Source organism: Narcine bancroftii, chromosome 1, assembly GCF_036971445.1.
Source record: "Narcine bancroftii isolate sNarBan1 chromosome 1, sNarBan1.hap1, whole genome shotgun sequence".
In the NCBI taxonomy this organism is placed as follows: Eukaryota; Metazoa; Chordata; class Chondrichthyes; order Torpediniformes; family Narcinidae; genus Narcine; species Narcine bancroftii.
The window spans coordinates 158098209-158124348 of NC_091469.1; the positions used below are offsets into that span (position 1 = coordinate 158098209).

Below are 26140 nucleotides of genomic sequence, written 5' to 3' on the forward strand. Positions count from 1 at the left end.
AGGATGGTGACACAGTCCCTCAGGCAGAAAATGATTAACAAGCGGAAGGTGAAAAAATAAAACCCGATGTCAGGCAGGGCGACCCTATTCTTGCAGGTGGGTAAGGCCACGCCCAGATGTACCCCAGCAGCCACAGTGTCCAGACCTGTGTCTCACTAGTTAAGATAAAGAAGAAGGTTTCAAAGTTAGCTTTAATGTAAAATTGTTGCTCATTTTGGAAAAAAAAAGCTTGCCTCACACTTTCATGACAGTAGAAAGACTGTGCATGAGTGAGGATGAAGGGGTTAAAGAGCTTGAACTGAAAGTTCCCTGCAGTAATTTGAAACCTGCCTTCCAGAGAGCTTCAACCATGCAGCAATTTCACAATGAAGGAATGGTGTTCCACTTCTGCAGTGTTTCCTGGTTCTAACTTGTAAAAATGAATCACACAGAAGAAAGGATTTTTTAAACCTGCAACGTTGTTTAAGACTAATTGAAACTGGTCAAATACCAATAACAAGGCGATGACTCCTGGGCCAAGTATTAAAGAGAGAGAGCTGAGATACCTTCGAAACCCAGAGTGAAATACATCCGACGTTTAGGAGAAGCTTTCCCACGTCTAATTCAATAGATGACTCAAGCACTTTTGAGCCACTACGAACCTTTCCCTTAGTGAATTCATCTGACCTTCTATGAGTACATTACTGTTCACTCGATGGCCTTTTAAAACTGCCTTGTGAAAAATACAGAAATGAAGTAAGGAAGACGGATGGCTGCCTTCTATCATCCAGTTTTCCGTGAATTTGAATTGTTTGCCCTCGTCAGAGCCTACATAATAGGGGAAGGAATCTATGCCCATGCCAGAACTTTTTACCCCTTGGGAATGATCACACAGATGCTCCAGCAAAAGGTGCTGTTATAAATGGTCCCTTCACCGTTTATTCAGAAAGTGGTGAACTGCTTGAATAGAACGGTCTGGCCTGATACGGGGATGAAGCATATGTTCAGGGGAACGCCCCCACCATTTCATTAAAGCTCTGTAAACAGTAGGGGTGTGTCAGAAATCAAATTAGGAACTACTCCTGCTGGACAATCTTTGTACCAAACTCAATTTCTTTTACTTGAACTACTTAATTATAAATATATGCAATAATGTAGATTGGCTAAGGAGGAGGGGCACGTCACTAATCTAAGAAAGGAGGACATTCCAAAGGAAGGAATTATTATCTGCCTACAACATGGTCCTGGTAAAGAAATTGAATGCCTACCATTTGAGTGTATATGGATTGATTTTATAGAATTAAGTACACATCTATCAGTATTGTCTTGTTCTTATTGATTTGCCTGGGTCCTTAAAGAACAAATTGACTAAGTTTTCGGCAGAAACTGGGTTGAATTGGATGAAGGATTTGGGGATTCCAGTGGTTCCACTACTCCTGTTAACACCAGGCAGCAGGAATAGTGGAATGTGCCAATAAAAAAAAACTACACTGGCCAAATTGACTGAGGAAACAGGGCTAAAATTGGCTAAAAAGTGCAACCCCAAGCATTGTTTTAAATGTGGATGACACTGCAGACTAAGTGAGGGCTATCTGCTGCAGAGATGGCTAACGGACAGCTAATACGGACATCTTGGGGAGCAAAGCCCATACTGCCGGTAGGGATGGATTTATTATCATTAGATGAGGACATAAGGAAATATGTGAGAATTCTAACACAATCTTTTTTGAGAGATGCATTCATAGGTAAAACAAACACACCTAAAGGAGGCTGATCCAACAGATCAAAGTGGTGAACATCTTAATGTCAAACCTGAGAATTACTGTAGTGATATGATTATGTGCACTGGCTGGCCTGCCCTCCGGGTGTCTTCCTGTCCTTGACAGGTCCCTGGTCCTGCCTATGTGACCCCAGGCCATAAAGGTCGAGTCCCCTCTCCTTCCCGCTCATTTTCCAAGCCTAGACCTGGACCAGCAGCCTCTAGTACGCGGATGGAGTACAATCGTTCCCCTCAGTCTTTATCCGTGTTATTATTGGGGCTACTGATGGCACCCAACAATTTGTTGTACTAGATTTTGGAGGTCTCCAGTAATGGAGAAATTGCTGCGCCCGGAACGGCTGGAAGTTGACCCCCAAGTCCTAGGTGCCTCGATGATCTTCGAGCAGTGGATGAACTGCTTCAACAACTTCCTCGACGCTGCTGCTGAGGTGGTCGACTCTAACAAGAAGAAACTAAAGATCCTTCAGACATGAGTCAGCCAGAGGGCCTTCCTGACTGTAGAGCTCGTCGAAAGAACCAAAGACTTGTTGATCCAAACCAAGGCTTTTATTAGCAAAAGACAGGAGCTCTTCACAGGTGGCCGGCCAGTCCGGAATGATCCGACCTGGCTAGGGACACAACCCTTGAAGGCCCAGACAATAGGTGTGGCTTAGCTCTCAGCCAATCGCTGTAAGCACAGTCTAGATACAGTAACTGTATACACTATGTACATTGGTGATAGAGCTGTACTATCACATTCACCCCTTCTTGGAGAATTGACCCTGGAAAAAAAAACAAAAACGAGGGAGAGAATGAAAGGAAAGGGGTAGGTCAAGGACTGTAGTGGTCAGGGGGTCTGACCAACCGGTGTGACCGCCGTGGTGCCGGGATTGGGGTCGCTGGAGTGGTGTCGCCAGCGGGCTCGTTGGGTGCGATTGCTCCATCACTCAATTCCCCAGTCGTGTTGTCGGCAGGGTGGCCCGGGTCGTTGGGGTGTTGTTGGTCCTTCTGTTGCAGCACGGGGCCTGGGGAATAAAGAGTTGGGGAAGGTTGGGTTGGGGGGTTTGCTGGGTCTACCACGTCCTGAGCTAGGTCCCGCACCGAAACAGTGTCCTCCCGCCCGTCTGGGAACTCAGCGTAGGCCTAATGTGGGTTTGCGTGGAGTAGAGTCACTCGGTCGACCAAGGGGTCGTTCTTTGAGTGCCGGACGTGGCGTCGCAAAAGGACGGAGCCAGGGACGGTGAGCCAGGCCGGTACAGTGGTTCCTGATTTGGATTTCCTTGGGAAAAGGAACATCCTTTCGTGGGGGGTGGCATTTGTTGCAGTACATAGGAGGGAGCGGATAGAGTGTAAGGCACTAGTGAGAACCTCCTGCCAGTGAGAGGTGGGGAGACCTTTAGACCGGAGAGCCAGTGTAACCGCTCTCCATATGGTGGCATTCTCCCTCTCGACCTGGCCAAAACCGCGTGGGTTATAGCTCGTGGTCCTGCTTGAAGCAATACCACACTCCAGAAGGTACTGTCGCAGATCTGCGCTCATGAATGAGGACCCCCTATCACTGTGGATGGAATTGGGGTACCCGAAGATGGTGAAAATACTGTGAAGGGCCTGTATCACTGAGGTGGCAGTGGTGTCTGGGCAGGCCACAGCGAATGGGAAGCGGGAGTACTCGTCGATGGCTGTAAGGATGTAGGTATTACGGTTGGTCGACGGTAGGGGCCCCTTAAAGTCTACGCTAAGACGCTCGAAGGGGCGGGTGGCTTTGATAACGGGGAGTTATCCGGACAGAAGAAGTGGGGCTTGCATTCAGCACACACTGAACAGGCTCGGGACATGGAGCGGATCTCCTCGACTGTGTAGGGTAGGTTGCGCGCCTTGACAAAGTGAGCAAACCTAGTGATCCCTGGATGACAGAGCGCCTCATGGAGTTTCCGTAGTCTGTCCATCTGTATGCTGGCGCACGTCCCCCTGGAGAGCGCGTCAGGCGGGTCGTTGAGCTTACCAGGCCGGTACAGGATGTCATAGTTAAAGGTGGAGAGTTCGATTCTCCATCTGGCGATTTTGTCGTTTTTTATCTTACCACGCTGGGTGTTACTGAACATGAAGGAGACCGCGCGTTGATCAGTCAACAGTGTAAAGCGCCTCCCAGCGAGGTAATGTCTCCAACGACGCACCGCTTCAACTATGGCCTGGGCCTCCTTCTCGATCGAGGAGTGTCTACTCTCCGGACCCTGGAGGGTTCTGGAGAAGAAGGCTACAGGCCGACCGGCCTGGTTCAAGGTGGCTGCCAGGGCGAAGTCGGATGCATCGCTCTCGACTTGAAACGGGACAGACTCATCGATCACATGCAGCGTCGCAGCAGCGATGTCGGATTTGATTCGATCGAAAGCCACTGTGGTTTCGGTCGAGAGGGGAAAGGAGGTGGTCTTGATAAGAGGACGTGCCTTGTCGGCGTAGTGTGGAACCCATTGGGCATAATACGAGAAAAGGCCCAGGCAGCGTTTGAGAGCTTTCTGGGTATGTGGGGGGGGGGGGTAAGTCCATTAGGGGACGCATGCGGTCAGGATCTGGCATGACTATCCCGTTCTCCACCACGCAACCTAGAATAGCGAGTCGTGTGGTCCGGAAGACACACTTGTCCAAATTGTAAGTCAGGTTCAGCCGACGGGCAGTTTGAGAAATTTGTCTAGGTTGGCGTCGTGGTCCTGCATGTCGTGGCCGCAGATGGTGATATTGTCCAGATACGGGAAGGTAGCGGTTAGCCCGTTCTGGTCCACCATCCTGTCCATTTCCCACTGGAAGACCGCAACACCATTCGTGACCCCGAATGGTACCCTGAGAAATTGATATAGCTGCCCATTTGCTTCAAAGGCCGTGAATGGTTGGTCCTCGCAGCAGATCGGGAGCTGGTGGTAGGCCGAACGTAGGTCAATAGTGGAGAAAATGCGGTATTGGGCAATCTGGTTCACCACATCCGTGATGCGTGGCAGGGGGTACGCATCCAGGAGCGTGAAGCGGTTAATGGTCTGGCTATAGTCGACCACCATCCGTAGTTTTTCCCCGTTCTTGACAACCACCATTTGGGCTCTCCAGGGGCTTGAACTGGGTTCGATGATGCCTTCACCCAGCAATCTACGCACCTCACTCCTAATGAATTGCCTGTTTTCGTAACTATATTGCCGACTTTTGGTGGCCATAGGCTTCCAGCCAGGGGTGATGTTTGCGAAGAGTGCTGGCGGGGCAATCTGGAGTGTGGAAAGGCCGCAGGATTGGCCCCGGGGCACGGGGGCGGGTTGCTCGGGTGCTTCGGGGGTGGGGCAATGGCAGACCGAGAGGGGGTCGAAGGGTCCCCCAAAGTGTAGGGACACCGTTTGGAACTGACACTGGAAGTCTAATCTCAGCAACACTGGGGCGCACAATTGGGGAAGGATGGATAATTTGAAGTGGGTGACCGTTACGCCCTATACTTCCAGTGTGGCGATGCAATACCCCTTTATCCCAGTCGAGTGCGACCTCGTCGCTAATGAGATCCTCTGGGTAGTGGGGATAATGTCAAGTCCCCAACGGAGGGCCAGATCTGGCTGGATAAAACTGTCAGTTGACCCAGAGTCAAATAAGCAATTGGTGTAGTGTCCATGCACTTTAATCAGTTCCATTGCTCTGGTGAGGGGATGAGAGCATTGCTGGTTTAATGTTATTGAAGCAGTTGACAGGGGAGTTTTGCGCGATGACGTCACGCAATGAGATGACGTCACGCAACAGGATGACGTAGTCAAAGCTCGAGGAGCAGGTTGGAGGACCTCCCGAAAGTGCTGTTGTGGCGGCGTTGGCGGGTGAATGGTAAGTAGTGGGGTTTGTAGTTGCTCGCGATTGGCGGTGGGTAGGTCGTTGGTCGTGGCGGTCGGGCCCTGGCGGTCGTCAGCGATGGACGCTAGGGTGAGTACCTGGTTGGCCGCGGGGGTGGCTGTGGTGGCGGCAGCAGCGGCGGTAGCGTCGGCCCCGGGGGTGTCTGTGGCGGATGCAGCGGCGGCGGCAGCAGCGGCGGCAGCGTCGAGTGTTCTGCACGGGGGCGAGAGGCGGGCCAACACCACGGTTGCGAGGGTGGGCTGCCCCTTCCGGGTTTGGCGTCTCCATGATGTCAGGCGTTGCTGTGCAGGGGAGCCCTCGCTCTCATTGGACGAGAGGTCTGGGGAAGAAGAGTTTGAATGGGATAGTGGCGGTTGGGCTTCACACGAGGCATTGTGTTTGCCGGCGGCCATTTTAGACCTACAGACTGCAGCAAAGTGGCCGTTTTTAAGGCACTTCTGGCACCTGGCTTTTCTTGCTGGGCACTGGGACCTGCTGTGCTTGTCCCTCCCGCAGAAATAACATTTTGGGTTCGCACGGGGCAGTGTAGCAGCAGCCGACAGGCCGTCAGTATCTCGGGGGGTGGTAGGGTAGAAGGGCACTCTACTCACATCAGAACGAGGGGTCCAGTCCCTAGAGAACTCGTTTGACTTTAAGGCTGCATCCTCCATTGTGATTGCAATCCGGGCCACGTCCTCTAGTTTTTCTACCCCTTGTTCGAGCAAGCGCAGCCTCACTTCGTTCGATCGGAGCCCGGCCACATAGGCATCCCGGACGAGATCGTTTGTGATCTCGGCAGCAGTTTTGTCCACACAGTTACAGTCCTTGCCCAATGCCTTTAATACTTGTAAATATGCCCTGCTGGACTCGCCGGGCTGTTGCTTCCTCGAAGCAAGCACGAGCCGGGCATGAACTCTGTTCACCGTTGATTATACAGTCCTTTCAGTACCTTTATGGCTGCGGTGTAAGTAGTCTCATCCTGGATGTTCTCGTAGACTCTCAAGGACACCATAGACAGCAATGCTGTTAGACGCTTGTTATCCTCCTCCACCTCAATGAATCTCAGGCAGTTTTCAAAGTTCAGCAGCCAGAACTTAAAGGCTTTGAAGGCTGTAGCTGACTGTGGGTCGATATCAAGTTTTTCTGGCCGAGTCAAACGCTCCATCCCTTCCAAAAAAAATTCTTTTTGCTAATAAAATTGTAGAGCTCGTCGAAAGAACCAAAGACTTGTTGATCCAAACCAAGGCTTTTATTAGCAAAAGACAGGAGCTCTTCACAGGTGGCCGGCCAGTCCGGAATGATCCGACCTGGCTAGGGACACAACCCTTTAAGGCCCAGACAATAGGTGTGGCTTAGCTCTCAGCCAATCTCTGTAAGCACAGTCTAGATACAGTAACTATATACACTATGTACATTGGTGATAGATCTGTACTATCACACTGACCATCCAAGGAAGTGCGACCTACAACGAGGCGATGGCTGAGCTACGGGCGCTGTATAAACCAAAAGTGAATGTGGTCTACTCCCATTACCTGCTGGCGTTCCCAAAAAACAGCCAGATGAGTCCACTGAAGAGTTTTTCTGGTCCCTAGTCACACTGGGAAAAGACAGTCTGCAGGATCCAACGGCCACAATATTGCTGACCCAGTGCGTGAAAGAGCTGATCTGAGACGCCTGCGTGTCGGGGTTGAGGTTGGATTATATCCGACAATGACTCCTTGAGGAGGGCCAGCTCCCACTCAAAAAGGCTATCGACTTGATCAGGACTTTGGACTCAGCCCAGTGCCACGCGGTGTCGATCGCGGACAACCCCCAGCTTTCGGACGCCCATCCCCAACCGGATGCTCAGTCCCCAGTACTGTCCTGTGGTCTCACCACCTTAAGGGTGCCCCTTCTCCCGTCACTGTTCACAAACCTCATCCTGGATTGGAAACCGATTGCCACCAAGAGGACATGCAATTCATCCGGGCTGAGGTTCAGTGATTCCTGACAAAGGGGGTCATCGCCCCTTCCACCAGTCCCTGGAGGGTGCAGGTCCTCGTGGTCAGAGGTGCGGGCAAGCCCCAAATGGTAATTGATTACAGTCAGACCATCAACCACTTCACTCAGTTGGACACGTACCCGCTACCCCGTATAGCCAACTTGGTCAATAAGGTCCCAAAGTACAGTTTTTTTCAACCACTGACTTACCATCAACTTCCCCTCCGTCCGAGCGATCGAATCTACACAGGATTCGAGGCCAATGGAAAACTTTTCCACTTCCTGCAGGTATCCTTTGGTGTTACTAACGGTGTTTATGCCTTTCAGAGAGTGATGGACCGAATGGTGGAGGAACACGGGCTGACGCCATCATTCCCCTACCTTGACAGTGTCACCATTTGTGGCCATGACCAGCAGGACCACGACACAAATCTCGCAAAGTTCTTGCGTGCGGCCAAGTCCCTCAACCTGACATACAACAAGGAGAAGTGTGTGTTCAACATGGAGTGCCTGGCCCTTCTTGGATGCATTGTGGCATATGGTTCATTGTTCCCGACCTTGACCGGATGGGACCCCTCACGGAGCTCCCTGTCCCGAACACCCTGAAGTCACTTAAGAAGTGCCTGGGGTGGTTCTCAAATTATGCACAATGGGTGCCCAACTACGCCGATAAAGCCCACCCCCTAATTCGTAGAACCACCTTCCCATTATTGACGGAGGCCCAGACTGCTTTTGACCAAATTCACGGAAATATCGCTAAGGTCACTGTGCATGCCATGGATGAATCTGTCCCCTTCCAGATGGAGAGCGATGCCTCAGATTTTGCACTGGCCACTATATTAAATGAGGTAGGCAGGCTGGTAGCATTTTCTTCCTGCATGGTCCTGAACTCCTGCACTCCACCATCAAGAAGGAGGCTCAAGCAATCGTTGAGGTGGTGCGCCACTGGTGGCACTACCTGGCCGGTAAGAGATTTGCCCTGTTGACTGACCAGAGGGCAGAGGCCTTCATGTTCAGTGCTAAACAGCAGGGTAAGATCAAGAATGACAAAATTGTGAGGTGGAGAATTGAATGGTCCACTTTCAACTATGATATCTTGTACTGGCCGGGTAAGCTCAATGACCCCCGGATGCCTATCCTGAGGGACATGACCAGTGCGAATCTTGATCGCCTCCAGATCTTGCACGACAATCTGTGTCACCCCGGAGTCACGAGGTTGTACCATTTTGTTAAGGCTCGGAACTTCCCGTACTCCGTAGAGGATGTCCAGTCCACGTCCAGACGCTGCCAAATCTGCACCGAGTGTAAGCCTTAGTTCTTCCGGCCAGAAAAGGCACACCTCATCAAGGCCACCCGCCCTTTTGATCGACTCAGCACTGATTTCAAGGGCCCCTCCCAAGCACAAATAGGAACGCCTACTTCCTGACGGTGATGGACGAATTCTCCAGGTTCCCCTTTGCAATCCCCTGCCCAGATATGACCTCATCTATGGTTATTAAGGCCCTGTGCAGCATCTTCACCCTGTTTGGGTACCCCGACTACATTCATAGTGGCCAGAGGTATAGCCACCAGCAGGACCACCAGCTATAACTCTAGAGGTAATGGCCAGGTGGAAAGGGAGAACTGCACCGTCTGGAAGGCGGTGCTTCTGGCCCTTAGGTCCAAAAATATGCCAGTGTCCCGCTGGCAGGACATTTTGCCTGAGGCTCTCCACGCCATCCGGTCTTTACTGTGCACCACTACCCCACAAGAACGCCTCTTTGCTTTCCCTAGGAGATCAGCGAATAGTTCTTCCATCCCTCCCTGGCTGACAACCCCAGGGCCGGTTCTGCTTCGGAAGCACGTCAAGGGCCATAAGACAGACCCACTGGTTGAAGTGGTCCACCTCATACATGTAAATCCTCAATATGCATTTGTGAGGTACCCGGATGGCCACGAGGACACTGTGCCAATACGAGACCTGGCAAAGGCCGGAGACCCTGAGACTGCCTTGCCAGCAGCCGACCACACCGCAGATCCGATCGCGCTGCATCAGAGCACAACCCTGGAGTCCGAGCCACCTGCCTTGCCACCAGACCCCCTGTGAAGCAGCAGAGGACCCCCCATCACTCTGGGAGTCCCCCGCCAGCACCCTGATCCCGATGGTTCTTGCAGCGGACTCTCCCCTCTCTGGAGGAGTGCTGCACGGTCACGCTGGTTCCCCGGCGCTCCGGCAGAAGGAGGAGGTCGCCTGTGCGGCTAAACCTCTAGCCGGTGGGGGCGTCCGCTTCTCCCAGCCCCTTTTGCGATAACTATTGATATTACCACTGTTAATTATTACTGATGTTACTGTTATTTCCCCCGGTTTTCTGTGGTTTTTCCGGTGGGTTCCATTTTTTAAAAGGAGGGGGTGAATGTGGTGATATGATTATGTGCACTGGCTGGCCCGCCCTCCGGGTGTCTTCCTGTCCTTGACACCTCCCTTGTCCTGCCCACGTGACCCCAGGCCACATACTGAAGAGGTGCCTGGGGCTGTTTTCCTACTATGCACAGTGGGTGCCCAACTTTGCTGATAAGGTCCACCCCCTCTTTAGGTCCACAATGATCCCATTATCGGCGGAGGCCCAGGCTGCTTTTCAGCAGATCCGAGAGGACATCGCGAAGGCCACGATGTATGCTGTGGACGAATCCATCCCTTTTCAGGTGGAGAGCAATGCTTCTGATTTCGCGCTGGCCGCCACACTATAGCCAGGCAGGCAGGCCAGTAGCCTTTTTTTTCTGTACCCTCCATGGCCCTGAGACATAGCACTTCTCAGTCAAGAAGGAGGCGCAGGCATTTGTTGAGACGGCGCGCCACTGGCACCTCTACCTGGCCGGGGAACAATTTACCCTGCTGACGGACCAACAGCCCGTCACCTTCATGTTCAACACGCAGCAGAGCAGTAAAATCAAGAATGACAAGATCCTCAGGTGGAGAATTAAGCTTTCCACCTATAATTACGATATCCTGTACCAACCCGGTACACTCAACAATCTGCCTGATGCCCAAACCCGGGGGTCGGGCGCCAGCGTGCATCTCGACTGTTTCCAAGCCCTGCATGACTCCCCCTGCCACCCCGGAATCATGAGACTGTCCCACTTTATTCAAACCCGGAACCTCCCATACTCCGTCGAGGATGTCAGGTCCACGATCGGACGCTGTCGGGTCTGCGCTGAATGCAAGCCGCAGTTCTACAGACTGGACAAAGCACACCTCATTAAGGCCACTCGCCCATTCAAACGACTGAGCATCGATTTCAAGGGCCTCCTTCCCTTATTGAACAGGAATATTTATTTCCTGAATGTTACTGATGAATTCTCCCAGTTCCCTTTCACGATCCCCTGTCCAGATATGACCTCAGCCACAGTGATTAAGGCACTAGACAGTATCTTCACCCTGTTCGGGTACCATGATTACATCCAAAACGATCGGGGATCCTCCTTCATGAGTGTGGAGCTGTGGCAGTATTTTCTCTCCAGAGGCATAGCTACCAGTAGGACCACCAGTTATAACCCCAGGGGTAATGGACAGGTGGAAAGGGAGAACGCCACCGTTTGGAAGGCTGTGCTCCTGGCCCTGAAGTCCAGAGACCTGCCAATGTCGCATTGGCAGGATATCCTGCCAGAGGCATTACATGCTATCCGTTCACTCCTTTGTACCGCCACGAACACCAATCCTCACAAATGCATGTTTCCCTTCCCAAGGAAATTGGTGAATGGTTCCTCGATTCCTCCATGGTTGGCGACACCAGGACCATGTGAGGGGCCATAAGACTGACCCGTTGGTCGAAGAGGTGCACTTCATTCATGCCAACCCTCAGTACGCTTTTGTGAGGTAACCCAGCGGGAGTTGGATCGCATGGTAGACTGGCACAAGCTGAAGGCGACGTTCCCATATCTGGATAACGTCACTATCTGCGGCCGTGACCAGCAGGACTTCAACGCTAACCTGGAAAAATTCCTCCATGCGGCCGCGAGCTGAACTTCACTTACAATAAGGAGAAGAGGTGCACTTCATTCATGCCAACCCTCGGTACACTGGAAGATGGAGACCCCGTTTGTGACCCCAAAAGGAACCCAGTGGAACTGGTACAGGCGCCCTTCCACCTCAAAGGTAGTGTAGGGCTTGTCCTTCGGGTAGATAGGGATTTGGTGATATGCCAACTTCAGGTCAATCATGGAGAAAACCCGGGAGCGGGCAATCTCATTGACCATATCAGTGATCCTCGGCGGGGGGTAGGCATCCAGCTGGGTTTACCGATTATCGTCTGCCTGTAATCCATGATCATCCTCGGCTTACTTCCCCCTTTGACCACCAGGACTTGGGTTCTCCAAAGGCTGTTACTGGGCTCTATAATGCCTTCCGCCAGGAAGCCTTGATGAAGTCCCTGTCTGCAGTGCAATAGCGCCTACTTCTAGTGGCGATCGGCTTGCAGCCCAGCGCAAGATGTGGAAAGAGCACTGGTGGGGTTATGCACAGTGTGGAGAGGCTGCAGGTTGGCCGGGGCTGGTAGGTTGGCGTGCTGTGCAATGTGAGTGGAGGTTGGGGCCCCCCGAAGGCAAGGGTGACACTCTGCAGGTGGCACTGGAAATCCAGGCCCAGGAGGAGTGGTGCACAGAGTTTGGGCATGATCAGGAGCCTGAATCCTATGTAAGTCTCCCCTCCCACCATTATATCGACCGAGCAGTGCCCGAGGATATCAACAGTCTTATCCTTGGTGGCAAGGGTGATCAAGCAGGTGGTGGGGTGGACAAGCTTAGGGAGTGGGCCATGCTTGGGTGAATGAAGCTCTTGGTGTTGCCACTGTCCAACAGGCCCTTTGTTACCTGCCCGTTGACTCGTACATCCATCCCGAAATTATGGGGAATGTCCCTGGTCAGCGTGGTGGCGACCAGGACCATCTTGGAGTCGGAGTCACCGCTATCCGGAGGGATGGGGAGCGTCGATAGGGCGCCCTGGTCATCGCCCGTGTTGACCACGTTGGCGTCGGTTGCTGGATGCGGCGTGCAGCAGCTGATGGCACCCGGAGGCATGGGGAGCGTTGGTAGGGTGGCCTGGTCATCGCCCACATTGACCACATCGTTCTCAACATTGTCAGGGGCCCTCAGTGTCGGGAGCTGCCTGGTCCAAGATGGCGGCAGCACATGGGGAGCCGCTGCGTGGCTGGCCTCCTTCCCCAGCCATGTCCACTGCACCAGGGGAAGTGACGTCATCATGGCCGGCTGCAGTGACTTCGTTGTGTCCGCCGGACGTGACGTCACACTGTGAGCCGGAAGTGACATCACTGTAGTTCTCAGCAAGGGCGAGGGCTGGTGCAGATGCTCGGGGCACACACTGAGACGGTTAATGGCGGGGCCGGATGTTGCGTGGTCAAAGTCGGGGAAGGCGCAAGTCGTCGCGAGGACAATGGCGCTGCCAGCACACGCACGTAGGGGGGTCTGCGGGGGAAGTAGAGAGGCCATAGAGTGCCACTGAGCTGCCAGCAGGTTTAGAGAGGCACACTTTTGCAAAGTGCCCTTTCTTGCCGCCTCGAGAACAATACTGGTTCCTAGCTGGGCAGTTTTGGCGCAATTGTCTATCTGACCCACATCAGGACCCACAGTACTTACAGGGGCGCCGGGAGCCTGCTGCAGCGACGTTCTCCTCCCCATCTCGGCCTGGGGCTGCAGCTGCAGTGTGAGAGGGGTATGAGGGAGCCTGGGTAAACCTGGAATTGCAGGCTTTGATGTGCAGGGCTGCTGCTTCCAGGGTCCGCTTCCACAGTCCAGGTTAGGGCATAGATCTTGTCTTCCAGCAGCTTCTGCTGGATGGCCCTTGAGTGTAGACCTCGGATGAAGGCATCCTGGATCAGCCTCTCGGCCTCTGCACCTACCCCGGGTTCAGCCAGACATGGTCGGGCCAACTCTCGCAAGTGTCCCAGGTAAGACTCGGACGTCTCCCTGGGTTGCTGGGCTCGGGTGTTGAGGAGGTACCTTGCACAGACCACATTCATGGGGGGGTTGTACAAGTTCTCGAGAGTGTCCATTGCATTCTTGTATGTGGAGCAGCCTTTGGTTACCAGGAAGGCATGGGGACCCAGCTTTGACTGGTGTAGGATCAACCTCTTCTGATCGGAGTCCAGGATGTCGCCTTCGTGTGCCTTGATGATTGTCTGACTGCGTGCTGCCAGATCTTGAAGCATGTCTGGGCTTCCGGGTGGCGTGGGTTTTTCCATGGCAGCCGTGGGAAAATTTTGTGGATTAAATTGTGGTGTCTTTCTTTCTTTGGCTTGGCTTCGTGGACGAAGATTTATGGAGGGGTATGTCCACGTCTGCTGCAGGATTGTTGGTGACTGACAAGTCCAATGCGGGACAAGCAGGCACGGTTGCAGCAGTTGCAAGGGAAAATTGGTTGGTTGGGGTTGGGTGTTGGGTTTTTCCTCCTTTGTCTTTTGTCAGTGAGGTGGGCTCTGCGGTCTTCTTCAAAGGAGGTTGCTGCCTGCCGAACTGTGAGGCGCCAAGATGCACGGTTTGAGGCAATATCAGCCCACTGTGCTGTTAAACAGAATCAGACACATACAAGGTAAAGACTGTACAACAGGCTTTAATCCACAAAGACTTGCACAGAACCAGGCTGGCTGTAGCTGCAGCAACTTGCGTGAGGCCTTGGGAGGCCGGCGCAGGCTTATATCCTGGAGAGTGATTGACACCTGATTGGGTGGGGCTTGATCCATTCAGGCCGACTGATTGGTAGCTGGCCAGGTGTTGTCCTGTCCCCTTACACTCCTGCAGGTACAGAGGTTGCAGTAGGCTGGTGGTGTACCACCACAGTTACACCCTCTTTTACCCTGCGTTTCACACTACCTTACAATGGGACTCGCTATTAGTGGTGGACTCACCTGGGACACCATCCCTCGCGGACCTCCCTCCAACGCGATCGGCTCCCATCGGGTTACTGACCGCATCTCCCTTAAGTTCTGTGACCGACATCGCCCCGACAAAGATGGTACCCTCTCCATCTAGTCCATCGGTGACCACACCTGTAGACACCCAGCCAGTGGAACATCACTCTACTCCCACCCCTGCACCCCGGAGGTCTCGGCTCTTCAGCAAGGTTCTTCTGTGTATTAAAGCCCATTGTTTCCTCAAACTAGTCTTTGTGGTGACTGGCAGTACCTTACAGGGAAGCAGAATGTCGGACGATCCGGACGAGAGTCCGCGTGGAGCAGAACGTCGGGCGGTCCGGACGAGAGTCCGCGGGGAGCAGAACGTCGGGCGGTCTGGACGAGAGTCCGCGGGGAGCAGAACGTCGGACGGTCCGGGCGAGAGTCCGCGGGGAGCAGAATGTTGGACGGTCTGGGGACAAGTTCGGGGACTGGGTGACATGATGGACTTGTGTGTCTCACTGTTGGGTCTCAGCACCATCTGCTGGCTGCGAGCTGTTAGTTCAGCTCAGGTTGAGAATTACCCTGATTGGTCAGGTGTGATCACATGTTGGGGGCAGCCATGTTGGAACACTGCCAGTGCTGTGTGTCCAAGGGAGGTTGTTGATTTTGTGAAGTTCTGTTTCTATTTGGGCAGATTAAAGTGTATAAGTGACGTGAGCAGTTGGTCTTAGTTCTGGCTGATCATCTGGCAGTGATTGTTGGTATTTGTTTGTGCTTCACTGTTGGACCAGAGCTTCATTGATCCATGTTGCTGTTTGCAGTGGAATAGCTGGGACTGGACCATTGTTGGGATCAGGGACTCGCAGCGACAGAGGCTCCTTTCCTTGGGTCTCTCTCCTGGGTCATTATCAGTCTCATCTTCGCCGGCTGCGTAAGGTGTAAACGCTCCATCGTTCTCAGGTAATACTACCTTTCGAATGTGACGGACGTGAAATTCTTTAACTTCGCCCCCCCCACACCGTAAGGCAGACTGAGAGACCCTGCTTTGTCCAGCGCCTCTCATCGGAACCCACAGCCCCTGGTGTTCCCCGGCGACCTCCGCCACCCCCTCCCCATCAAGTTCCGAGCCTGCTTCGCTCCCGAAATCTGAGCACCTGGCAACACCAGGCGCCGCAGCAGGTGGGGGGGGGGGGGGACGCACACGGATCGCCGATTGAATCATAACGGGGAGAAAGAAAATCACTGGTCACGCGTCACCCCATGGAGAAAGTAGATTTTAGAAAATAATGAAAATTCAGGTTTAAAATGGTGTCTGGGAGGGGTGGGGGGGGGGGGTGGGGGGGAAGGGGTGGCTGCATTTGTGGGCTGCATTCCTTTCTTGCCCTGCAGCTTGGGAGCAGATAAGGAGCTCCCTATCTGGTAGAGTTCTGAGAGAATTTTAAGGAACGTGTACTTAAAAGGAGTAGTTCCAGAAACTAGAGATAAGAAACTCGAAACTGTGATTTTTAGAGGCCACCAGTAGTTAGTTAGCAGCTTGTGGCTGTGTTTTCATGCTGCAACAGACTTCTCACACTTTGCAAAGACTTTTAAAGTTTGTTTCTGCAGCTTTATTCATATTTGTTTTGGAGTCAACCAAGTCCAATTTAATATATGGCATAATTGACAGGAATCACGGATGAAGTTCAGGCTGCCGGTGTCCGAGAAACCGAGGGAGATAGGGCCCCTTGATCACCCATTGTCAATCCCCTGTGATAACGTTGATTGATACAATACTTTTAGAAAATTTTAGGTAGAATAACTTGAACTGAATTGTTAACTGAACGATAATATCAACTGCAGAATGTCCTTACGAGGCAAGACTGTTTAGGATGTGAATGATTATATCAACCAAAGAATGCCTTTAAACAATTTGAAAAACAACTCTCGATAAGGAGTACGTTTAAATAGGTTGAAAATGCTGGAACACAAAAAATACATAATCACAATTTAGAATGAATGAAATTGAACACAACTATCCCACTGTTGCAGCTGGACTTGAGTTTAACTGACTAATGTGTTTAAGTACCGAGAATGTTATAAAAACCTTGGATGTGTAACCGTGCTTTGAGTGCGTGGTCAAGATGTACATAATATATGCAATACCCTGGGTGATCTGTCCTGCTGCTCCCATCTAGATGTAAGTTGATTAAAAACCCTTTCGTATTGTGGTGGGCTGAGGTACCAGCAAGCAAGTAAAAGTCTGAACACCAGTTCAAGCCTTGGTGGCTCCCTGTGTGATCAGCTCAGAGGGGCCAGCTCAGGTCTATAGTCAGGTCGGCTGATTGACAGCCGGCCAGGTTGAGTCGGCCCCTGAGGTGGCCTTCCTGCAGGTACAGAGATCGCCCCCTGCAGTAGGACACCACACGTGTCTGTTCATTGAAGTGAACTTTTACACCTGGTGGTACAGTCGTCCCCTGAGGTGGACCGGAATACCGGTCTACAAAAGGACCTGCAGGAAGGAATACAGATTGGAGGAGGTTAGTGTATTTTAGTTGAAAAGGAGAACGCCAAGGTCTGGAAGGCTGTCAAACTGGCCCTGAAATCATAAGGCCTTCCAGACTCATGCTGACAGGAAGTTCTCCCTATGGTGCTCCATTCCATCCAGTTACTACTATGTACCGCCACCAACGCCACTCCTCACGAGCTCCTATTCACTTTCGAAAGAAGGTCAGCATCAGGAACTACACTTCCAACCTGGCTCACCACTCCTGGTTCAGTCCTTCTCAGGAAGCACGTGAGGAGAAGCAAGACCGATCCCTTGGTGGAGAGGGTGAAACGGCTCCATGCCAATCCCAAGTACGCCTATGTGGAGTACCTGGATGGCAGGGAGGACACCGTCTCCATCAGGGACTTGGCACCCGCCGGAACAGAGGGTCCGGTCCGTTGCCTCAGGTGCCCTGCGAACCATGGAGCTCATTCTCACCACTCCTACTCAGGGCCTCGGGGATCCGGTTCAGGAGGAAAGTGCATCCCTCTCCACCTTTGAGCCACAGACCCAGCCCGCCTCTCCTCCCTCACAAGGGAACCAGGAGACCCAAGGAGTCCAAGGCCCGCCAGTGCTAAGGTGCTCCACCAGGATTTCCAAACCATAGCACCACTTAAATCTGTAAATTTGTAAATAACTGTATATTTTTCAACCATTTTTTCTGAACCCATGTTCTCTATCTTCATTCACAGACCCTAAATTTTACAGGAAAGGGTGAATGCAGTGAACTGGGATTCACCGGTAGTGTGTTGCGCTGATGGCTGGCCCCGCCTCCCGGCTCCGCCCCCATCTGCTCAATATAACCCTAGTTTCCTGCCTAAACGCAGAACCTTTCTGAAGATCAGTGTGAGACCCTACCCTTAGTTATAAGCTAATAAAAGCATTTGTCTTTCCTCCAGTAGTGAGAGCTTTTATTTATGCTACAACCACTAAGTCGGGGACAGTCTATTTTGGGGTGAGAATTGGACAGGAAGTCAGGACTTGGCCTATCTGGGGAATTGGACTGAGGACTCGGTCTATTTAGAGTGGGGATAACTGGTCAGTGAGTTTCTAATGTTCAGTGTAGTGCAGTTATTAGATTAAAGATGAGAAGGTACCGATATGAAGAGATTTGGTGAGGCAGCCAGGAGAATACAGTAAGTGCAGCTCTGACTAATTGTTTGGGCTAAGATGTGTGGTCTTGTGGGGGACGGAGGTGAGGCTGAGGGGGGTAGTGTAAACAAGCCGTGCGAGAAAATGGACAAAGATAGTGGTTCCAAGTAGGAGAAAAATTGGAAAAAAAGTGCACAAGAAAGGACCGGTCCATGCTAGCAGGAAAAATTGGTGAAAGATCCCAATCCCATGGCCAGCTTATGGGTGCTGTCTCAGGGAACAGACTAATGATTATATTGGCCTATCTCCACCATGTCCTTGTGGTTTCTCTGCTGTATCTCTTCTCTCTGCTGCTTTCCCTGAATGGACGGCTTCTGCATCTCTTGTTTCCCCTTCAGTTTTCCCTGTTCTTTACAGACGGAGTGGGGGCGGGGGGGGGGGGGGGTGGTGTGGGAGAGAGAGAGGGGGAAGGGGAGAGACAGAGAGAGAGGGAGAAAGGGGGAGGGAGAGAGAGATTCCTCCAACTCCGTTCCCCTGTATGACCAACTTAACCCTTTGTGGATGGCAGCTCTTTTATTGATTACGCTTTGTCTCTGCTATGTTTTCTGGTTTTGAATGTCCCGAAAGTGCTTTTTTTCTCTTCACCCTTATTTGTTAAAGTCTGCCCCGGGCTGTAAACTTATCTGTGGATAAAGAACACAGCAAAGAACCACAGAACCAATTTAAAATGCAAACCGTTTTAATTCTTCAGTAAAAACACTGGTGGGAGGGGGCAATGAAATATCAGTGATATTCCCATAATGCTGATTCTCTTCTCAAAGCCCGTACAGGAATGGGTCTGTTTAAATAGTAAATTGGATTAATGTCTACGTATGATTTCACATGCTCTAACTAATTCGGGCATGAGAATTTTCCGTAATGCCGTGGATTTCCACATTTTTAAAACCGTGTTCTGCGTTTTTAAGATTCACCTCCATGTTTTATCAGTGCCCTCGCAGCCCACTCTGACCCACCCCCTCCCCTCTCCTCGTTCCGTCCAGTGCTAGGATGTCACTCTGGTGACTTTGGCCGCCACGTTTCCTACAATACAGCAGGGCGGAACATCCCCACGCACTCCCCCTTTTTTGCAAAGCATTTACGATGTGTGGCAATGCCGTGCTGCCTATGCCAGTTGGGCTCCCTCGTGTGAAGAAACAGTTGAGAAAGAAAGACTAATTGCTTTTAAGGTTAGCTGAAGAAAATCCCCGAGTAATAGATGAACATCAGTGCAGACATGGTTACAGATTGGGCAGGGCTCTGCCTGGGGATTGAGGACAGGGTAGTAATTACTACTTGGGAATTGGATGTAAATTGGGCAAGGGCACTGCTTGGTATGCTCAGTGCTAGTTATGGGCAAGTACTGCTTGGGGTCAGGATAACCTGATATTCTGGTTTGAAAATAGGTCAAGCAGGTACGGCCTGTTGATGTGGAAGGGGCTCCTCTGGGTACAGATGGTAGTGTCTGTCTGATATACTGTGCTCACTGGGGAAAAAATACTGATTTGGTTTGAAATGACTAGTTTTTTAATGGATGGAAACTAGTAATTTTGTGTGCACGTTTTCAACAATTTTCCACATGGGGTTGCTGCCCCCCCAACACCCCCCCCCCCACCCCCCACAATGGGCTCTGCTACACCTTGACCTCTGCTGTGTGGCTTGCGCAAGCACTCTCCTCTTTTCCATTTTTTTTAACCTCTCACAACTCTGCTAATTGGAGATGGTTTTCACATTTGTTCATGGACTTAGAGTTTCTTTTTTTTTTTTTTTTTTTTTTTTTTTTTTTTTTTAATTTTTTATTTTTCACACCATAAATCACAATAGCCATGATATACACTTTTTCTTTTCCACACATTTACAGTGACTTTTTCTCCCTCCCCCCTCCCTCCTCCCAAGCCACCCCCCCATCCCTCCCCCCTCTCATCCATTTTAGTTATACAATCTAGGTTGCATTAATTCAGTTAGACAATGTTGTCATTCAACAAAAATACACCAGAAATTCTACTGAGTCCATTTTTTTCTTCTCTTCTCCTTCCATCAACTTAGGTAATGTTTGTTCCCGGTAGGTTTTCGCTATTGTATTTAATGTAAGGCTCCCATACTTGTTCGAATATTTCAATATTATTTCTTAAACTATATGTTATTTTTTCTAATGGAATACATTTATTCATTTCTATATACCATTGTTGTATTTTCAAATTATCTTCCAATTTCCAGGTTGACATAATACATTTTTTTGCTACAGCTAGGGCTATCTTAACAAATCTTTTTTGTGCATCCTCCAAGTCAATTCCAAATTCTTTATTTTTTATGTTACTTAGGAGAAAGATCTCTGGATTCTTTGGTATATTGTTTTCTGTTATTTTATTTAATATCTGATTGAGATCATCCCAAAATTTTTCTACTCTCTCACATGTCCAGATTGCATGAATTGTTGTTCCCCTTTCTTTTTTACATCGAAAACATCTATCAGATACTGTTGGGTCCCATTTATTTAACTTTTGCGGTGTAATGTATAGTCTGTGTAACCAATTATATTGTATCATACGCAGCCTCGTATTTATTGTATTTCTCATCGTTCCAGAGCATAACTTCTCCCATGTTTCCTTTTTTATCTTTATATTTAAATCTTGTTCCCATTTTTGTTTAGTTTTACCATTTGTTTCCTCATTTTCCTTTTCTTGCAGTTTAATATACATATTTTTTATAAATCTTTTGATTAACATTGTATCTGTAATCACATATTCAAGGTTACTTCCCTCTGGTAAACTCAAGTTGCTTCCTAATTTATCTTTCAAGTAGGATCTCAGTTGGTAATATGCCAGCGCTGTATCTCCCGTTATATTGTACTTATCTCTCATTTGTTCAAAGGATAAGAATCTACTTCCTGAAAAACAATTTTCTATTCTTTTAATCCCTTTTTTTTCCCATTTTCTAAAGGCAAGGTTGTCTATTGTAAAAGGGAGTAGCTTATTTTGCGTCAATATTAGTTTTGGTATTTGGTAATTTATTTTATTTCTTTCTACATGTATCTTCTTCCATATATTGAGGAGATGGTGTAATACTGGAGAAGTTCTATGTTGTACCAATTTTTCGTCCCATTTATATAATATGTGTTCAGGTATCTTTTCCCCTATTTTATCTAATTCTAGTCTCGTCCAGTCTGGTTTTTCCCTTGTTTGATAAAAATCTGATAGGTACCTTAATTGTGCGGCTCTATAATAATTTTTGAAGTTTGGCAATTGTAAGCCTCCTTGTTTATACCATTCTGTTAATTTGTCTAGTGCTATCCTCGGTTTCCCCCCTCTCCATAAAAATCTCCTTATTATTTTCTTTAACTCTTTGAAGAATTTTTCTGTCAGTTGTATTGGCAATGCCTGAAATAAGTATAGTATCCTTGGAAAAATGTTCATTTTAATACAGTTTATCCTTCCTATCAGTGTTAGTGGTAGCTCTTTCCAATGCTCTAAATCGTCCTGTAGTTTTTTCATTAGTGGATTGTAATTGAGTTTATATAATTGGCCTAGATTTTTGTTTATTTGCACACCTAGGTATCTTATTGCCTGCGTTTGCCATCTGAATGGGGATTCCTCCTTAAATTTTGAGAAATCCGCGTTATTCATAGGCATTGCTTCACTTTTATTTACGTTTATCTTGTATCCCGACACTTCTCCATATTCCTTCAATTTCTTATATAGTTCTTTTATTGATAGTTCTGGTTCTGTTAAGTACACTATCACATCATCCGCAAACAGACTGATTTTATATTCCCTGTCTTTTATTTTTATTCCTTTTATATTATTATCTCTTCTTATCGATTCTGCTAGTGGTTCTATAGCTAGCGCAAACAATAATGGTGATAGTGGGCATCCCTGCCGCGTTGACCTGCTTAAGTTAAATTGCTTTGATACATGTCCATTTACTGTCACTTTCGCTAACGGTCCCTTATATAATGCTTTAATCCAATTAATATACTTCTCCGGTAAACTGAATTTTTGCAATACTTTGAACAAGTAATTCCATTCTACTCTGTCGAAGGCCTTCTCTGCGTCTAAAGCAACTGCTACTGCCGGTGCTTTATTTCCTTCTACTGCATGAATTAAGTTAATAAATTTACAAATATTGTCTGTTGTGCGTCTTTTTTTGATAAATCCAGTTTGGTCTAAATTTACCATTTTCGGTACCTGTTCTGCTAATCTGTTCGCTAATAGTTTAGCTATTATCTTATAATCTGTGTTTAGCAAAGATATTGGTCTATATGACGCTGGTGAGAGTGGATCTTTCCCTTGTTTTAGTATCACTGTAATTATTGCTGTTTTACATGAATCTGGTAAGTTTTGTGTCTCATCAATCTGGTTGATTACATCCAGGAGGGGCGGTATTATTAGGTCTTTAAATGTTTTGTAGAATTCTATTGGGAGTCCATCCTCTCCTGGTGTCTTATTATTTGGTAAATTTTTTATTATCTCTTGTATTTCTACTGTTCCAAATGGTTCTGTTAATTTATTTTGTTCCTCTATTTGTAGTTTTGGTAGTTCAATTTTAGTCAAAAATTCATCTATTTTCCCTTCTTTCCCTTCGTTTTCGGTTCGGTATAATTGTTCATAGAATTCTCTGAAGTTTTCCTTAATTTCTTTTGGATTATATGTAATTTGTTTGTCTTTTTTCCTTGTTGCCAATACCGTTTTCTTAGTTTGCTCTGTCTTAAGCTGCCATGCTAGGATTTTGTGTGTTTTTTCCCCTAGTTCATAATATTTCTGTTTTGTCTTCATTATATTCTTCTCCACCTTATATGTTTGTAATGTTTCATATTTTATTTTTTTATCCGCCAATTCTCTTCTTTTGGTTGTATCTTCCTTTATTGCTAATTTTTTTTCTATGTTTATTATTTCCCTTTCCAACTGCTCTGTTTCCTGATTATAGTCCTTCTTCATCTTGGTTGCATAACTTATTATTTGCCCTCTAATGAATGCTTTCATTGCGTCCCATAGTATAAACTTATCTTCCACTGATTCCGTATTTACTTCAAAGTACATTTTTAATTGTTTTTCAATAAATTCTCTAAAATCCTGTCTTTTAAGTAGCATGGGGTTTAATCTCCATCTATACATTCTTGGAGGGATGTCTTCTAGCTCTATTGCCAATAACAGGGGTGAGTGGTCCGATAATAGTCTAGCTTTATATTCCGTTTTCCTAACTCTCCCTTGTATGTGGGCTGATAACAGGAATAGGTCTATCCTTGAGTATGTTTTATGTCTAGTCGAGTAGTATGAGTATTCCTTTTCTTTTGGGTTTTGTTTCCTCCATATGTCCACAAGTTTCATTTCTTGCATTGATTTAATTATAAATTTGGTTACTTTGTTCTTCCTGTTAATTTTTTTCCCCGTTTTATCCATATTTGGATCCAAATTCAGATTGAAATCCCCTCCTATTAGTATGTTCCCTTGCGTATTAGCTACCTTCAAAAAGATATCTTGCATAAACTTTTGATCTTCTTCGTTAGGTGAATATATATTAAGTAGATTCCAAAGCTCTGAATATATCTGACATTTTATCATAACATATCTCCCTGCTGGATCTATTATTTCCTCTTCTATTTTAAATGGCACATTTTTGCTAATTAATATAGCCACTCCTCTTGCTTTTGAATTATACGATGCTGCTGTTACATGTCCTACCCAATCTCTCTTTAATTTCTTGTGCTCCAATTCAGTTAAATGTGTTTCTTGGACAAATGCTATATCTATTTTTTCCTTTTTCAGTAAATTTAGTAGTTTCTTCCTTTTAATTTGGTTATGTATTCCATTAATATTTAGAGTCATATAGTTCAGCGTAGCCATTTTATATTTTGTTTATCTTCTCTTTCCGTTTTTCCATCATTACCTTTCCTCCTTTTCCATTTCTGTTTTCTTATTTTCAACTCTTTACCAGACAACATTCCTACAACATCCAACATTTTCCTTATTCTCCTATTTCTATCTTCTTTATCCCCAATCTCCCCTTCCCCTCCTGAGTTGCCCTTTATCCCTTGTCGGACAACCACATCTCCCCTCTCCATTTGGATTTGCGAATCCACTCGCAAGCGTCAACTGATTTTGCAGTGACCGCTCTTTTCCCCCCACCCAGCCCCCCCCAGAAAAGATTTCGTTTTTTATATGTCACAAAGGTCACTCTTTTAGTTCCCTCCTTATTCTCTCTATTCCATTACCTTCCCTTATTAATTCTTGTCTATACTTTCTATGTTTTCCTCTAATTACAGATACTTTCACATATGCCCGTTGTCTCTATTCACTCTTATACCTCTTTACCCGCATACATATCAATCGTGGTCATTTTTACCCTCCTTACCCGTCTTCATCCCTCAGTCTATTTTTGTCTTTACCCACATACATATCAATCGTGATAATTTTTGCTCTCATTACCCGTCTTCATCCCTCAGTCTATTTTTGTAATTGTTCTGCAAATTTTCGTGCTTCTTCTGGATCCGAGAATAGTCTGTTTTGTTGTCCTGGAATAAATATTTTCAATACCGCAGGATGCTTCAGTGTAAATTTATATCCTTTCTTCCATAAAATCGCTTTTGCTGCATTGAACTCTTTTCTCTTCTTTAGGAGTTCAAAGCTTATATCTGGATAAATGAAGATTTTTTGCCCTTTATACTCCAGTGGTTTGTTGCCCTCTCTTACTTTTTCCATTGTCTTCTCCAGCACCTTTTCTCTTGTAGTATATCTTAGGAATTTTACTACAATAGATCTTGGTTTTTGTTGTGGTTGTGGTTTAGGGGCCAATGCTCTATGTGCCCTTTCTATTTCCATTTCTTGCTGTAGTTCTGGACATCCTAGGGCCTTAGGGATCCATTCTTTTATAAACTCCCTCATATTCTTGCCTTCTACATCTTCCTTAAGGCCCACTATCTTTATGTTATTTCTTCTGTTATAATTTTCCATTATATCTATTTTTTGGGCTAGTAATTCTTGTGTCTCTTTAGTTTTTTTATTAGATTCCTCCAATTTCTTTTTTAAGTCTTCTACCTCCATTTCTGCTGCTATTGCCCGTTCTTCCATCTTGTCCATTTTTTTCCCCATTTCTGTTAAGGTCATATCCATTTTATTTATTTTCTTTTCTGTGTTGTTTATTCTTCTTCTTAAATCATTGAATTCCTGTGTTTGCCATTCTTTAAATGACTCCATGTATCCTCTAACAAGAGCAAGTACCTCCTTTACCTTGCCTATCTTTTCTTCTTCTATTTCCCTGTACTCTTCCTCTTCCTCTTCTTCTTCCTCTAGGTTGACCATCTGTTGTTTCTTTGCTGCCCTTTCCTCCTCTTCTTTCTTGTTTCCATTGTCTTCTGTGGTGTCTTCTTGCTGCAGGTGTTCTGCAGCTGTCGTTGCCGGCTGTGGAGATCGACTCCCCAGCTGGTCCCCCCTCCCGTCGGTGTGTTTTTTTGTATGCGCATCGCGCATGCGCGAGGAGTCGCGCATGCGCGGTTGCGCACTTTTACTCGGCTCTGTGAGCCATTGTTGTAGTTCTCTTTCTACCGACCTGAGGTAGTGGGGTCTTCTCTCCGCAGCGGGCCTCTTCGGACAGGTAAGGCCTTCACCTTTTTCCTCCGTTGTCTTCTCTTCCTCTCTTCTTTCCGTTGATTTTGATTTTTCTCCTTTTGTCTCCATCTTCTTTCCACCTTTATATTCACTTTTCTTTAACTTGTATTTCTGTGCCTTTGTATTTTCTCTCGTTTTTCCCGACTTTTCTGGAGAGGGCTGGAGTTCACCGTCCGGCCACTACTCCATCACGTGACTCCCCCGACTTAGAGTTTCTTAATGACTTCTTATCTTCAATCACTCATTCAACACTGTCACAACCAATGTCTCCTACAGATGTAGAACTGTTGCTCTTTCTTGATATGAGAACCATTGCAACTGATTTATTTGACAGCCCTTCTGGGGAAATATAAACCTTAAGTGTTTTTTTATAGAAACTGAACAAGAAAGTTCACTCTAGTTAAAAGTTCATCAAGAGTTACAATCCCATAATCCATAG

General features: G+C 47.9%; 1 protein-coding gene across 2 annotated transcripts in view; it reads left to right on the top strand.

Annotated features, from left to right (window-relative positions):
- Positions 1–15075: 15075 nt before the first annotated feature.
- The window catches only part of LOC138765348 (zinc finger protein 112-like), a 106670-nt gene continuing 95605 nt past the window's right edge, over positions 15076–26140 (top strand). For both annotated transcript variants that reach the window (XR_011358556.1, XM_069942391.1), the window contains exon 1: positions 15076–15408. The gene's annotated coding sequence lies outside the window, so the exon portion shown is untranslated. The remainder of the gene's footprint in view (positions 15409–26140) is intronic.